This window comes from Onychomys torridus, chromosome 23, assembly GCF_903995425.1.
Source record: "Onychomys torridus chromosome 23, mOncTor1.1, whole genome shotgun sequence".
In the NCBI taxonomy this organism is placed as follows: Eukaryota; Metazoa; Chordata; class Mammalia; order Rodentia; family Cricetidae; genus Onychomys; species Onychomys torridus.
Genome location: NC_050465.1, coordinates 65,549,784 through 65,566,376, shown reverse-complemented (window position 1 = coordinate 65,566,376; position 16,593 = coordinate 65,549,784).

The window sequence follows — 16,593 nt, the reverse complement described above, 5'->3', positions numbered from 1 at the left end:
ATCCACTTTGGCATGTCCACTGGAGTCATTCTTACTCAGCTCATGTTTGGGAAGTCATGTTGGTGAGACTTTATGGGTGTAGCTTCGGATATTACTAGGAGTCATAATCCTACAGCAATTCCCAATCCTATAGCTCTTATAATCTTTGAGCAGTGTTCCTTGAGCCTTAGGTATCAGGGTGTTTATTGATGTATCCATTGAGACCACCACAATTCTGCATTTTGATTGGTTGTGGTTTCTGTCTGTTGCAGAGAAAAAAAAATATCCTTGACAGAACTACAGCTATCTGTGGGTATGAGGACAAATGCTCAGATTTGGGTTTCTATTTGGATGTTGCCACTACTGTCAGCCATGGTTTCGGGAAAGACTTTTATCCTGCAGTGAGCAATAGTTACCCTGGATATTCATGACTGCTTGGCCTGGTGGTGATATATACCTGCTGCTGTGATCTACACTGTTGTTGTGTCTTAGTGAGCCACTGCTTAACCCTAAACTGATGGAAATAATTCAGATACCTTATAAAGCTCATTGCAGAAAAAAAGACTGAAGAAATGTAGGTACTGAAGTGGAGGGGAGAAGTTTGGCTAGCTATTTCTTCTGAATGTCCGCTGAGATCTTAAATTAGAACAGCTGTGATCACATGCATAATACCCTCAAGATACTAGACCTATTACTCTCTATTGTGGGGGAAGGGAAAAATTAATAAGGCTGTCAAGGTCCCCGAAGCTCCCATAGGTCATATAAGTGGTAAATGATGAGTGACTTCTGAAACTCAGTGGTATAGCTGGGCATCTTGAGTGGTGTAATTTTTCTCTATCATCCACACTGTGGGTGAGAGTTCTCAGTGATGTAGCTGACTATAAGTTGCCCAGGAGAATTTCTTGTGGTATAGCTTACCTTTGAGTTATTCATGCTCTTGTAACAATTTCAAATAAACCCATTGGTACACCATGCTACACTTGGATGGAATCATCTTTTTGGTTCGTGCTTCTCTCTCTAGTTGTGATGAGTAGAAATATACATCTCTTTATTTCTCCCAGAAAAAGTCAAGCAACAACTTTCTTCTGGAAAGAATTTGTATCAGAGTGTGTGACCAAAGAGCAGTTTTTTTTGTTTTTTTGTTTGTTTGTTTGTTTTCTATTGGGAAGTTGATTAAGGGAGATAAATCTGTAGCAAACTGCTTGGCAATGATAGCATATGTGTGCCAGGGGAAGAATGTGGTGTGTGGTATAGAATTTATAATCTAGGATGATTAGAAATTCAGATACTAAATTTCACAAACTGGCTCCATTCCTAAACTCCTGAATGTGAGCCTGAATCCAAATAGCATCGTTAAAGAGAAAAGAACAGCAAAACTGTGAGATGTACAATTAATGAACCTCCCAAATACAGGGATGAAAAATGTCTCTAAATGAAATAGATAAAGGCTTGCTAAATGAAATTCTATCTTGTACTTTGAAAGCCATGGGTCCAGAAGGCCTCCTACACCAAATATGCTTGGGATTTTCTTAGCAAATGTGTATCACATCAGACAAAAATAGTTACACGTAAAACAAATGGATAAAAAATAGAAATGAACAGATGGTATGTACGGGTAATAATATCCAATTGTATCAGATTATACATGAGCTATTATTGCATCTCAGGGCAGCCTGTGGCTGAACATTTGAGCATAATAGAAGTCTTACCCTAATGATTTTTCTTTCTTCATTTTAAGAAAATTGCAAACCAGTGAAACAACTTATCATATAGTGTGACATGGGACATCTACTCTCACAATACATTTCTTGGTCATTCTATGGAAAGTGTAAACAACCTGTTAGTACTTGATCAGATTGCCCTGTCCAAGCACTGCTGCTGTGATCTTAAAACACACAGGGCTGACCACTGAGGGAGCCTCAGAGCAATACATGAGCAGTATTTTCACTTCCCTCATCTTTAGGGAAGCCAGGGATTTTGCCTCCTCTGCTGCAGTGTGGGTTTATGGTGTCTTTTCTAATTTACTGGAGTTGGTGGTGAGAACTGCTTAAAATGACTCTCTGATCCCTCTCAGATGTTCTCACTGAATCTGAAATAGAGGTGTCATCTGCAATCACTTAACAGTCTTTAAAAGCACTTCTGTTAGAACTTCACACCATGATTTTGCATTTAGCTTATGCCCTTTCACCACTGTGGAGCCAATGGCAGAGATACACCAATTGAACATCAAATTCATTCCTATATCTCCAGAACATCGCAGTCATCTTAGGACCATCTTGGTCAAATGATCCTCACCTTCTTGGGGAAGTGCTGAAATTTCCATACAAAAAAGTGGTTCACATTAATAAACCAATGAAAGACACTGAGTATTTATGGCTGAATCCAATGCCAATAAGGGCTGAATGATTAAAAGTTAGGGGTTTGGAATTAAAGAATTTGTCTAAATAACACCAGTAATGTGATGTTAAGGCACATAAAATTCTTCGTTCATAAGTGTATTGTGCTTTGAAGGATGTTCCAGAAGCACAGCCTCATCCTGAATTGGGACAATGAAAGATGTTTCTAGACTGTATGAACAGAAAGTCCAAGACTCTAATAGTAATTGAGTCCCACAAGGCTGGATGTCTTAGCTGGTGTTTTATATATCCTGGAATCCTCAAGAAATAGGCTCCAATGCCAGTAAAGGAATGGATGTGCTGATGAGATGAGGGCAAGCAGGCAAAGACAAAAGCTTTCTTCTCCTATGTTCTCATATGGACCTCCAGAAGAAGGTGTGGCCCATATTAAAGGTGTATCTTCCTGCCTCAAGATTTGGATTAAAGGCCTGTATCTTTCAGCCTTAATTTTGGATCAAAAGCATGTGTCTTCCTACTCAAATGTCCTAACTAGAAGTGGATTCACCTACTTCAAACCAAGCAGAAAATCTCTCACAGTTGTGCCCTCCATTTCTGGATTGAAGTCCATTTCAGATACAGTAAAGTTGATGACCAAGAATAGCCATCACATAGACTGTTTCAAATGGCCCCTGAGGAGAAAACTCACCACTGACTGAGAGAATGCTATAAAAAAAATCCATTTTTTGTCTTCAAAGAGTTTTCTGCTAAGTATAGTATGCATATTAGGCACCATTAATGGTGAGGAGCAGAGAGTAAGTGTTGATTACAATGTTGTCTTAAGTAACAGTGTTTAGGGAAAACAGGCTACTAACATCTCTATGCAAATTTTCACTTGTTGTAACAATATCTTACTTCACTCTTATTTTTTTTTTTATTTTTCCCAAGTAATTCTAAATTGAGAATTCCAAGGAAACTGATTCTTCTGTCACCTATTCTTTGGAAACTGATATCAAATACCCAGTGATAAAGCAATTGTTCCATGGAGTCTGTTATGCTCTGTGGAAACTGTAGGTAACTGTTGGTTCACTGACATTCCCTCATTATGATTATGTATCATTCATCTACAGAACATTCCAGAGAATTTATTCTGGAAGACATTATCCTTTCATTTTTCTTATTAGAGGACAGAAATTCTCTTCCGTATTTAAAAAGAAAACTACAAGAGAATGGCTCCTTGTCCTTAACAGTTATGCCTGGGAGATAGTCCTTACTGCCTGGAAAGGAGGAGGACAGGAGAAGCAGGTGGATGTCAGGTGTCTAAGAAAGATTTGACTCCAAATTGTGAAACAAGTAGAGAAGTTCTTACTGTGTGCTAACTTTTACTATAGCATGAGACCATATTACTAAATTTTCAACTATGAACATGATCTAGGCATGGTGGCTCATAGTCTTCATCCAAAGGTGTAAGAGGCTGGAACAAGAAGATTTTTGGATTTGGAGCCTGAATGGGCTATGTAGTGATATCCAAAACAACTTGGGCTACAAAATGAGACCTTGTCTCAATAAACAAAACAAAACAAAAACAAACAAAATCTATGAACATACTTAAAATGTACTGAGACCTTGGAGTCTGAAACTAAGAATATTTGGTTTATAATTAATTATTATAATCCATGACAACTTGGGTAAATGTGACATATCAATATTACTTTGTTGATGTCCTTTTCACTTTTTACTGGGATTGTTTCTAGGTCTAAGGGTTTGATAATTATATGTCAGTAGCTAATAATAAAAAAAATCTCCACCATTTTTCTTGTTTGTTTTATTTTGAGATTGTGTCTCATGTTTTGGCTTCATCCTTTCCTGGCAGCAAAGGATGGCCTTGAGCTCCTCATATTCCTGCCTCCACAGTTGCATTATCGTCATCCTCAGCTTAGTTGTAGTATTTCTTGATGCAAATAACAGATTCAACTTTTGTTGCTACATAGTATTTTTGTTGTTGTTCATTTTGTTCTGTTTTTGTCTCTAGGACGTGGGAAGAGATAGAGTAAAATAATTTGCGTGCATTATGAATAATATATTTTATTTGAAATTACTCTATGAATGAAAGCTACCGCCCTTTGACTTCTACAGAACCAGTTAACATGTCAGCTATAATGCATCATGTGCACCTTCCCCATCTGTCTTTTGCTTACTGTAGATGTTGGTCCTTCATTTTCAGCTCTGTAGATTGTCCTGGAATCAGCCATCAGAGGGCGTTGCTCCAAAACAAACATGTTCTCTGAACTTAAAAAATAACCTCATAAACCTTCTGTTTTTCTACCCCAATTTTCCTCAGTGTTCTATGGAAACTTGCTCTCCTTTGCTGAGCTTGCACGACTGCTGTATTCATCTCACACCTATATTTGCAGACTCACAGGATACAAAGTTCTCCTCAATTAAGCAACTTCTCTTCCCCTTCTTGGTTTCCTGTGTATGTCAAAGAAAGTAAGGATCCACATGAGAATCAGTAGATGTAATGGCTGCTGATGGAAAGCCATTCATTCTTTCTTCCAGTTGCTTTAAGTTGGCAAACAGTTTCATTTATGCCATGTATTTTTAGACACAAAAATAGTTGATAAGACATTGCATACAGACTATACTAGATCATATATAAGAAGAAATGTTCACTCTCTGTAGTGATTAAAGTTAGAAATATAGGTGAGTATAGAAAAGATTGACATGAGTATCCTTCTGGAACATTCTTTATATGGTTAATTCCCTGAGATATTAGATGATTTTTGAAAAAGAGTTCTTTAGACATGTTCATTGGTTCATTGAGGAAAGCTCTATATTTAACAATAAAAGAATTTTACTTCCTTAAGGAATCTTGAGGATTTTAACATACTAATCTTACCTACAACTTTCCAAGACTGAGATCAAGCATATAGAGTTTCTCAGTACTCCAGTCATAAGTCCTACTAGATGAGAGTAGTAGTATTAACTTTTTTAACATGAGTGTGAAGAAAGGTTGAAACGTGCTTCTCAGATTCTTTATTTTCTATTTTTTTACATGTTGAGCTTGGGACTGACTTGATTACTATGCCATGACATAGACATAGGCCTTTGCTATCAAGGAAAGTTTCACTTCAGCAGCATGGGAAGATGTCTCAGATACACAGCTCACTTGGTGTTTCTTTACGGTCGCTCTTTCCTGGGTGTTCCTTCCTTGTTTCTTTTCTCAAGATTAACTAAGCTAACTATGTAAAAATATGGTTCAACACAGGTAAGAATGTAGGTGCATGGGAATTAAGCCCCATTGCACTAAAGAGAAGTACCACAGACAACAAAAATAAATATAATTCAATCTGCCTTGAATAACAAGGAACTAATCTTCCTCTGATAATCATTCAAGAGTTCTTGATCTTTATCATTGAGCAACAGGTGGATTAGGACTGAAAGTTCCCAACAGAAAAACATAGTTAAAAAAACTTTAGACTTAGGAATTAAATAATTCATGTAACTGATATACTAATTCAAGTTAATTCCCAACATCAGTACCAGATTGAATAAATTTTAGGGTTATGAAATAAATAATTACTTAGCTGATTAGGTCATAATTCATCCAAAAATTTCTACTGTAAATACCCAATTAAATATATTTTTAGGTTTATGAAATTACATAATATTTATATGTCATTAATTTATGATAATTCATATAATCCAAAATAAAGATGTTTGATCATTTGCTCATATTGCTAACTTATTACACTAATAGGCTTTATTAGACCAGACGTTCTGAATACAGAATTTCCATAACACTGTTCTAAGTTTTGTACCAAGAAAGGAAATGTAAGGTGTAAAAGAGAACACTGAAAAGTGTTTCACTGAAAGTCAAAAATGCGAGAGTGGAAGAGGTGGTTTTCTTTCATCAGAGTGACTTGATTCATATTCTCTGGAGTTTTGCTAATAGTGTGTGCATTTTGTAAGAAAAAGTCAGAGTAAAACAGTAGCTGCAAAATTATGTGAAAATCCATCCAAAGGCATGAGGCTCAAGAAACCCTAAACATTTGTGACAGGAGGGAGGAAAGGCAATGACTGACTGGGAGTCCGGAGGAGACAGTTGTAACTGACACTGTCCTGGAGGAAGCTGTGCTTTCTTATTCTGCCCTATAGAAAGGTCGTTTGCACTTTTAGATGTATGCTGTTACTACCTTAAAGGCATTGGCAAATCACATACTTGGTACCAAATATCTAAGCATATATAACTTTACCATTTACATTTGTCTTGACTCTCTGGAAAGTGACTGCAAAGATTACACTAGCATATACATTCACACACATAAACATACCTTTCAGACACCCCAAATACACACACACACACACACACACACACACACACACACACACACACATTTTCCTTGTGTCCCTAGATTAGTAATAATTAGGAGATGGAACTATGTGGCATGTCCATATAATTATGTCACCTACAGGGTCATAGTTGGGAATTGTACTGAATATGAACCATTTACATGTGTATAAAATTGTTGCTCTTAGGAATCATTTCTTAGAAAATTCTCATATTTACTAATTAAGCAGTTTTCCCTGGAAAGCCAATTTATTCATTGCCCTGTGCTAATCCAGGAAGCAAGTGCACAGTGATAAGATTAAATCCATGTCATCAGAAAAATATTCTCTAACTAGGAGGATACTGCAAACTTGGACTGTCACCAAGATGAAAGTACTGAGACTCATTTTATTTGATTGTAATTAATTTTAATTTCAGGAGTCACATATCTTTAGTAGCTATCATATTGATAGCACAGATACATATTATTTTGCTAATTATCAATGGATTTTATTGATCATATGGAGCTAAACAGATAAAAACATCTGTTGTTTTGTAGTTTAGAGTGTAGTATAGAGTGTACAAATCTGTGAAAATGTCAGATTGTAAATTACTGGGTCCTTCCAAATGAGTTTTGTTTCAACAGTTTAATTACCATCGTTTCTAAAAGCAGGCATAAACATTGCTAACTAAAGGACTTTAACTGTATTTTCTAAAGATCTTTCTTGGAAAGAACATGAGTCAATGGCCTGTGGGCTGTGGACTGACTGAGCACCCTAGTTCCAGTGGACAATCCCTAATTCATTCATCCTTGGAATGTTGGTTTTCATTTGTGCCATGTCCATCATTTTTGCTAAGCAGCCATGCACTCTGAAATCACTGTCTTCACCAGTGTGAAGGATTTCACCTTGTCATAGTTTGTTAAGGTTGCCATCACAAAGTGACTTGTAGTAATTAAGACTGCATGGCTTAAACCAGGAACATTTATTTTCACATAGTCTTGAAGATGAAGCAGTAGGTCTGGCTTCCAAAGACATCTCTCTTGCCTAAAGGGACACCTTCTCTAGGTCCACATGGGCATTCATTCGTCCACCTGCTTACCTCCCTGGTGGTTCTGAAAAGTTCATGTATAAATATCCTGCTATCAGAAAGACATGACTCATATTAGAAACTGTATTACTTGCTTTATGTAAACTACATCTCTAAGGCATTTATCTATAAATGTGATTGCTTTTTGAAGTACTGTGTTCAATAGGTGAATTGGGAAGAAACCACATTCAGTTCATATTAAACAGTAAGTCTCTTGCAGTGCTTTCTAAACTTGTCCAAATTAAGATCACTCATTCCTAGCTCCCATGTAAGAGAATCGAGTTGTTGAATGGATTTGAAGTATGGACTGGGAATTGAGAGTCTTAAAGTTCCCTGGATGGATAAGAAAGGTGATCAATCCCTTTGGGAACTGTTGCTCTAATGAAGTTCCCAAACGGATTGATCACCTCTCTTTCCAGACTGGCACATGTGTACCACTTATGAATCATCCAATGCATGGTGCTTGTATCTACAGGCATTCTAAATGTTAATCTATTTTAAATTAACTTTATACATATCCCTCTACCCAATTATGAAGATTTTTTTTTCAGCAAGTTGATCTGACTGTGCATTGCAGAGGAGACTGCACTTTCTTAGCCCAGGAGTCGTGTGTGTGTGTGTGTGTGTGTGTGTGTGTGTGTGTGTGTAAAATGTCTACAGATATTATACTATTAGTTTCAATGAATTACAGAAACTTCATTTTATTGATCTTTTATATGACAATGGCAATGGAGACTCAGACAAAGACACTGAAGCAACATACATTGAAAAATAAAGACAACTATTAGAACCATGATATGACTTAGATTCTTAGTGCCTCTACGAATTGGAATACTTTATTGTATGACGTAAGGTTCAAGTACAGGGTGGCTGTTACCCTTCAATTCCTACCAACATTGTCTAGACTCACTGTATTACAATTGCCCAACACTTTTCATCATGATCATACATATTTTCATCTCTTTGTAAAGTCCCTTTTCTCCCTTAATGGCTATTTTATTTGAATGCCTTTGAGGTTTTAAAGTCTTTTCTATACTCCCATAGTATTTACACTCTTGCATTATAGCTTTTTAAAATATGCTTACATTGCTCAAAAGATCATCTACCACCCCTAACCTCTAAGCTCATTTATTTTCAGCTCAATATTATTTTTTTAATTGCTCATGGGACTTCCTCTTTGACTGGGGATTACCTTAAAGCATTATAATGTCTGGATGACCAGGGGTAGAATGTTTTACACCTCATGTTTGTATTAATTAAAACTTTATATGTGGAAGCACATTGAAGACTCTTAAGAGGTGGGGCTCCAAATAGATGATATATGGTTTTAGCATGCTGGTAAAAATCACTATTAGGACCTTTCTTGCTCTTTCACAATGAGAAGACAGGGAGTCAGGACAGCTGTTTATGAACCAAGAAGTCGACCCTCATCTGACACTGAATCTGATGGTGCCTTGATTGTGAACTTCCTACTTTCTAGAATCATGAGCAGTAAATTTATGCTGTTTGTGAAGTATGCAGTCCATGGGGTTATGGAATCCTGAACTAAGTAGGTAAGCCAGAAGACTACAATTATTCTAACATATATCTTTATGTACATTATATATGTTTGCATGTAAAGGGTCTACTGGTGTCATATTGTTAGTTTAAATGGATTATAGAAACTTTATTTTATTGATCTTTTCTATAAGTTTTATAAATATAACCATAAATATATTTAAAATAAAATACATAATGTTGTAATTTGTTTTATTCAACCATCAGACTTAATTTGGAAAACTCAAGAGAACTGAGAAATATGTTCAGGGAGAGTACACATGCAGGTTCATGTGCATGTTACCCAAAGAAAGGCATTTATCTTTATTCTGACTTTTAGATTGGCATTAAGTAAATATGTTTTATTTTCAGGAAGGTTATTTATGAACTTATTTTTACCAGTGTTTTAGGAGACAATCTGTGGAAGTGGTAATAAATCATGAGAAGAATTGTGAAATTCTCAGTGCATTTAAACCTCCTTATTCTAAGCTGTGATTTATTACCATGAGAACTTGATGGCATCATTTGTTGGCTTCATATTATTAGCTGTTTTATTCATGTTTGTCCTTATGCTTGGCTGTACTGCCTCTGACACTTGTTCCCTTGGTGAAGAAGGCTCCTTATAGGGAAAAAAATATGTACAGAAGCAGTAACAAAACAGAAAGTCTTCATACATCTCATGAAGAAGTGCCTTGTGTGCCTATACTAAACACTTCAGATGACAAATTTTTTTCTTTTGATTCATGAAAAGTAAATAAATGAACCATAGATGCTGGGTTCTCATTAAAACTCTGTTGACATTTAGGCTAAGTCATTCATTCCAGAGAGGATGGTCTTGTGCATTGTCCAATGCTAAGTGACATCCTGATTTCTACAAGGAGACACTGGGGATGCACCCTACCATACTATACAACTGTTGCAACAAGCAAATTGTCTCCAAAATTTTCTAAGTGCCTTTTGGGGATAGGTGTATGCCCTGACTAAGAGTTGCTGATGTAAACATGGGACATCTGAAATTTGCTCTCTCCTTTCTCTGCTCTAATGCTACCTTTATCTCTGTGATGGACTGCTACACATAAGTAGGATATCTTCCTATCTTTGCCACCATCATTTGCTTCTATTCCACTTTTGATTCTTCTATTCAGTGGAGCGCTTTTCACTATCTGGACATGTGCTTGGCTCACATATAAAGATGTTTATTCATCAGGGAAGCCATCCTCACCAGTGAAGAACACTGCTTGGCTACAGCTTCAAAATCAACTGACCATTTTTGGAGACAGAGAGAAGACAGTATCCTAACATCTTGGCAAACTTGTCCTTTGGAGAGATAGGCTTCTGACCCAGCCAGGTGTGCAAGCTGCCTCTTCTGTGGGTTTGGGTGAGCAGTGGAAGCATGTTGAAAATATGTGAATCACTTGCAATCAGGTTTTAAGCCATTTAGTTCAGAATGAATGGAAAATAAAAGAATAAAACAGAAAAAGGGGCAAGTTGCTGAAAAAAATTTAAAGAAACAAGTTAATTGGCATATGGTGTAATGGTAGATGGAATCTAGATTTTTTTTTTTATTCCATGGCAAGAAAAGATGTTAACTCTACATCTCAACATATATTTGTTGAATAGATACATGAATGGATGGATGAATGGATTAGTTACAAAGCTAGAGTTAGGTTATGACACTGTTTTCTCTTTCTAATGATTAACTTAAATGAGTCCAACTTCTAATACTGAAGTTAAATTTGGCACTGTATCATCTCTATCTTTCTATCTATCTATCTATCTATTTATCTATCTATCTATCTATCTATATCATTGATCATTTATCAATCATAATTATCATTTTTATCTCTCTATATAGTTATATAGTTATATATATATATATATGTTTGTTTACTTATTTATTCTCTGGATATACTTGGGTTAGAAAACATGATTCAGATCCACACCAACATTATTAAAAAAGCATGCTGGATGATAGTCAACATTGGTTGGGAAAACAAAGCAAAGATTAGACTGAAGTGAGTGATTCAGCTCTTTGGCTGGCTTCTGACTGATGGGAGCCTATTGTGGGATGAGTCCTTCCTCAGCACAGAGGACAACAGTGAGATCCTAATCAGGATTGGCTTGGACATGAGCAGGTGAGATGTTTAGTGGCACCAGTGATGGACAATTATAAACTGCAGACCTTGTACCAGAGAGCATAGTTAAGTCATTTAAAGTCGTAGAGACAAGTGCTTGGAGATGGTAAATTGCTGAGAATCAGGCAGTGTAGAAGTTTGAAGGAGAAATGTCCCCCACAGTCTCATTTAAACACTTTGTCCCAGGAAGGTTTAGCTGGTGCAACCATACTGGAGGAAGGTGCATTACTGGGGCCTCATTTGAGAATTCAAAGTCTCACTTTCCTTCTAGTTTGCCCTCTCTGCATCATACTTATGACTAAAGATATATGCTCTCATTTTCTTGCTAGGGCTTCCATGCTGCCCTGTTGCCCTGCCTCCCTACCAAGATGGACTCTTATTCCTCTGGAATTAAGCCTTAATAAACTCTTTCCTGTATATGTTGGTTATTGTATTTTATCACAACAAAAGAAAAGTGATTCATACAGGAAGTGAGTGCAGGAAGTAAACTTCAAGACTTTACCATGTTCTGGAAATACTCTTAATAAATGCCTAACTTCCTTAATGTTTACTGCATAGCACTGCTAGAGTTGAATATGTAATTGAGGCCCTCAGCCCCGTGTAAGAACCAGTCAGTAACCATTAGCTGCTCTCATTTCTGAATGGTGTTTTACAGTGTTGATCAATTAAGTGCCATTCCTCATGTAACTCCAAGCTCTCCCTGGCTTAGCCATCAACCGAGAGTTATTGTGCTCAGTTTGCATAGGAATCATGAGAAGGCAAAACGCAGTTCCCTTTGGTGTTCCAGCCATTCTTAGTGCTCACTGCTCTCAACAGCTTCATGTCAGCAGCCTTTGCTGCTAGAATATCTCAGTGTTACCAACAGCCCAAGCCAGCCACTCAGCCTGTTCCTTTAAAATGGAAATCACAAAAAGGCAAAATAAAACCACCAGAATGAGGCTATATAGGGGCTCGTACTGCAAGGTAAAGAAGGCAGTATAAGGAACAGGGTTCTTACAGGCTTTTTAGGTTTTTTTTCTCCCTCTAAAGTATGCATCTTTGGCATTCATTTTTTACATTTTATAGAATGAATAGCGATGCTTGAAATGTAGACTATTTTCCTGATACTTCCACATAAGAAGTCCATCATTATACTGAAAGCTGTCATAGTATACAGTCTGAGGCTTTCCCATCCATTAAACCCTTTGTCTGGTGATGTAACAAAGTCAAACTCAATTGTGCTGTCCTTTGGAACAGCCAGTGCTCATTAGTTAACTGTCACATAGTGACCAGATGGATTCTCAGAGGATCACTAGACAAGCATAACCCTATGCTGCATATAGGTCTTGCTCTTTAAAAAATGATTTATAGATTTTAATTTTTTTATATTATGTATATGGGTGTTTTGCCTGCATGTATGTCTGTGCACCACGTGTGTGCAGTGACTGTGGAGACCAAAAGAAGATGTCAGTTACAAATGATTGTTATCGGGGTTGGGGGCAAAAACAAAACAAAACAAAACCAACAAAACAATTGATTGTTATCTACCATGTAGCTGCGCTTATATGGCTATGGTTTGGGGAGCCAACAACAGTATGCAGGCATATTTTGTCCTACTCGAACACTACAGAGGAGGCCAGTAATATGTATTGTTTCAGGGATGTCAGAAGAAATGTTGTATGTATTCCCAGACTATTAAACAAAATAACTTTATCTGCAAATGCATTTACGATCTATGGTGTAAGTTTCCGCTGAAGAGGTTGAATAGTCATCCATTAGCAAATGAATGTGGTAAACTTCTTGAACTGAGATAGCAAAGGAGCTGGGAACCTGGATGTGGGAGAGGTTGAGCATGCCAGAGCATGTGCTTGAATCAAAGGAAAAAATAACAGATAATCCTGGCTAGACTCAGCAGGGCTCAAAACAAAACAAAAAGGTGTGGATGTGGGAAAGGAGACTGTAGAAAAGAAAGAATAAGTAAAAAGAATGAGATGGTGAGGCAGAAATAAGAATATGGCGTCTTACAGTAATCAGAGTGTGTGTGTGTGTGTGTGTGTGTGTGTGTGTGTGTGTGTGTGTGTGTACGTACAGACAGATATAAATGTAAAATTGTCAAAGAATAAATACCATAAAAGTTAATAAGAAAAAAAGAAATATATTTCTCAAACCTTTCCGGCTTCAAATGAGTTTGAATTTTATCTTTCCTAGAATAGTAGTGATACAGAGCAGCATCAAATCCAAAGCCAAACTTTTCAACTTTATTATTAACTTGTGAGCCAATTATGTGGCCTTAAGGACATAGTTTCTCCCGTCAAAAACGATTAACATGTTCATCTGTCAACCAGTGGGATCAGATGCTCCTTCAATTAGCTTTCTGTCTCTGAAACAGTAAGGCCTCTTCATTTCATGATTTCCTAAGTAAGACAGATCAAACCTGAGGTCAGTTTGAAGTCCTAAATTGTTTCATACCTTACAGCAGTTATCTTTCTTTACCATCAAGTCCTCTTTTTCTGATATGAAGGTATTAGATTACAGACTCTAATGCTCTTCTAAAAATTAATTTATCCTTTGAGGATTTCATCTTATATTAAAACAATAAATCCTGATCACTCTCATTCCCTCACCTTCCCTTAGCCTAGTTCCATAAGCTCTCCCTCCTCCAAGTCCTCACTCCACATTCATGACTTTCTGTTTTGTTATTGGTTTTGCTTTGTGACCTATTGGGTTTAACCAAGTTGAGTGGGCATAGGTCTAGAACTGTCTATCAGAGCATGGGTACACCAACGGCTACATCACTAAAGACAATTTCTTCTCATTCAGCAGTCCTCAAATCCTAATACAGGCAAAGATGGGCCTCATGAGACACTTCACCGATTATGACTCAATATTTTCATGGCTCAATCTAGTGTAGTCCTTATATAGACAGCTATACCTCCTGTGAGTTGATCATTGCCTTGTCATGCCTATATGATAGGGCCATGTGGCTCTGCTTTCCATCATCCTCTGGCTCTTGTATTCCTTTGGCTTCTTCTTTTGTGATATTCCCTGAGCCTTGGAAAGGGTTCCATGGGTGTCCCATTTATGACTGGGCACTGAGCAACCACTTGTTCTAGGGACCTTGACCAGCCTTGTGTCTTTTCATTAACCTCTGTTCACCTTGAAAGGAAGCTTTTTTGATAAAAGCTATGGGCAATACCACTCCTGGGTCCCTATAGACTTGTTGCTTGCCTCTGCTGCAATGTAGACACTGCTGTTCTTTATTACTGCATGTTTCCATCATTCTGATATCAATAATAGATTCTACAGTTGAGATAGGCTTTCAACATTTTTTTCTAGTGCACTGAGACAAATATTAACCCAGTTTCTATTTCATAAAGGCAATTTATAAGATCTCTTCTTGTATATTTTTTTAGCAACTACATAAGAGGATATGAAAATATCCACTGAAATCGTAAGATATACAAAAGAGAGTAGGCTCAAGATTGTGTTAATAATTTAGTTACTCTGTATACCTTTGCCTCACATGTAAGATTTTTTTCATATGGAAATTTAGGCATATCTGCTGAGGAAATTCTAAGAACTAACCTCTGTAAAGATTTGCACATTATCTCATGGAAACAAATTTAAATTAGACATTATGTGTGTTTTACCTTTTCATTTATTTATTTGAGAATGCACAGAAATATTTTCATAATCTGTGTCATTATTTGTGTGTGTGTGTGTGTGTGTGTGTGTGTGTGTGTGTGTGTGTGTGTATGTGCTATTCAGGTGCATGTGTAAGGATCCTTCCCTCACTCCTCGGGGTCTTGTGGGTCTTGCATCTTACGTCATCAGAAGGCGATGGCGACCACATTCTTATGGCATGGTCACACAATCTGTGTCTTAGAAAAGCCAGACTTGGACCCCACCCTCTCTATATATACCCTGCTGTGCTCTGCTCCCACCATCTCTCCCTCCCCCCAGGCCTGGCTCTCCTCCCTCCTATCCCCTCCTTCCTTCTAATAAAGCTCTCTGTAACTCTGTTAGTCATGGCTGTGTCTCCTGACTTTTCAGCCAGTAACCAGAGCTGCCACCAGTGCCGTTTATCTATGACTATGTGTACATGTGTAGAGTCTAGAGGCTGTGACACTGGGTGTCTTCATTCCTCACCTTATGGTTTTTAAACTTCACTTTTGTTCTTGTGTGTGTGTGCATGCCTGCATGTATGTATGCACATCACGTGCATGTAGTGCTCCTGAATGCCAGAAGTTGACATCAGATGTCCCGTAACTAGAGTTACAGGTTGTGGTAAGCCACCTGTTTGGGGTTCTAGGAACCATTCATTAGACCTTTGCAAGGAGTAGTAAGTGCCCTTAACTGCTCAAATACCTCCCCAGACCTTCCACCTTATTTTTTTTATTTCTTTTATTTGTTTGAGATTATAATATAATTACATTATTTCTTCTTTTCCCTTCCTCTCTCCAAAAGCTACCATATACTCTTCCTTGTTCTCTTTCAAATTTGTGCCCCCCCCTTTTTCCATTAATCATTGTTACATACACATGTGTGCATATAAATACAACCTACTCAGTCTGTATAATGTTACTTGTGTTTATGTTTTCAGGGCTGACTGTTTGGTATTGGATAACCAATTGGTGTTCTCTACTCTCAGCATTTCCTAGATGCCTATAGTTCTTCAAGTAGGATTATTTTTGAGACAGAGAGTCTCATTGAACCTGGAGCTCAGTGGCTAGAATGGTCATTCGACAGGCCCTAGGGATCTTCCTGTCAACTCCCCAAGCCCTGGGTTACAGGCCTATGTTGTCCCACCCATATTTGGACAGAGGTTCTAGGCATCTGAACTCAGATTCCTGTGCTTGTGTGGAAAGTATGTTACCAATTAACCCACCTCCACATCCCCAATTCACACTATTTTCAGAAAACTTGAAGAGGTGCTGTAAACCTTTTCTGCTGCTTTTACCAGAAGTTAAAATTATTTTTTTTTAAATGAGGTCACGAGTAGACAAAAGCTCAGTGTGTGTGTTTTCCAACATCTCCAATTTGAATTCTTGTGGAGACCACTTGTAAAAGTTAGGTTTTAGCTCTGTCATGTTCAGCCTCGATTTATAAGCTAGCAAATTCCTTTTTGATGGCTAAGCCTCCAGTAGCCAGTTCCTACAACCCTATTTCATTAGTTCATTCCATTTACTTATTTACTTTTGTTCATCTGGCC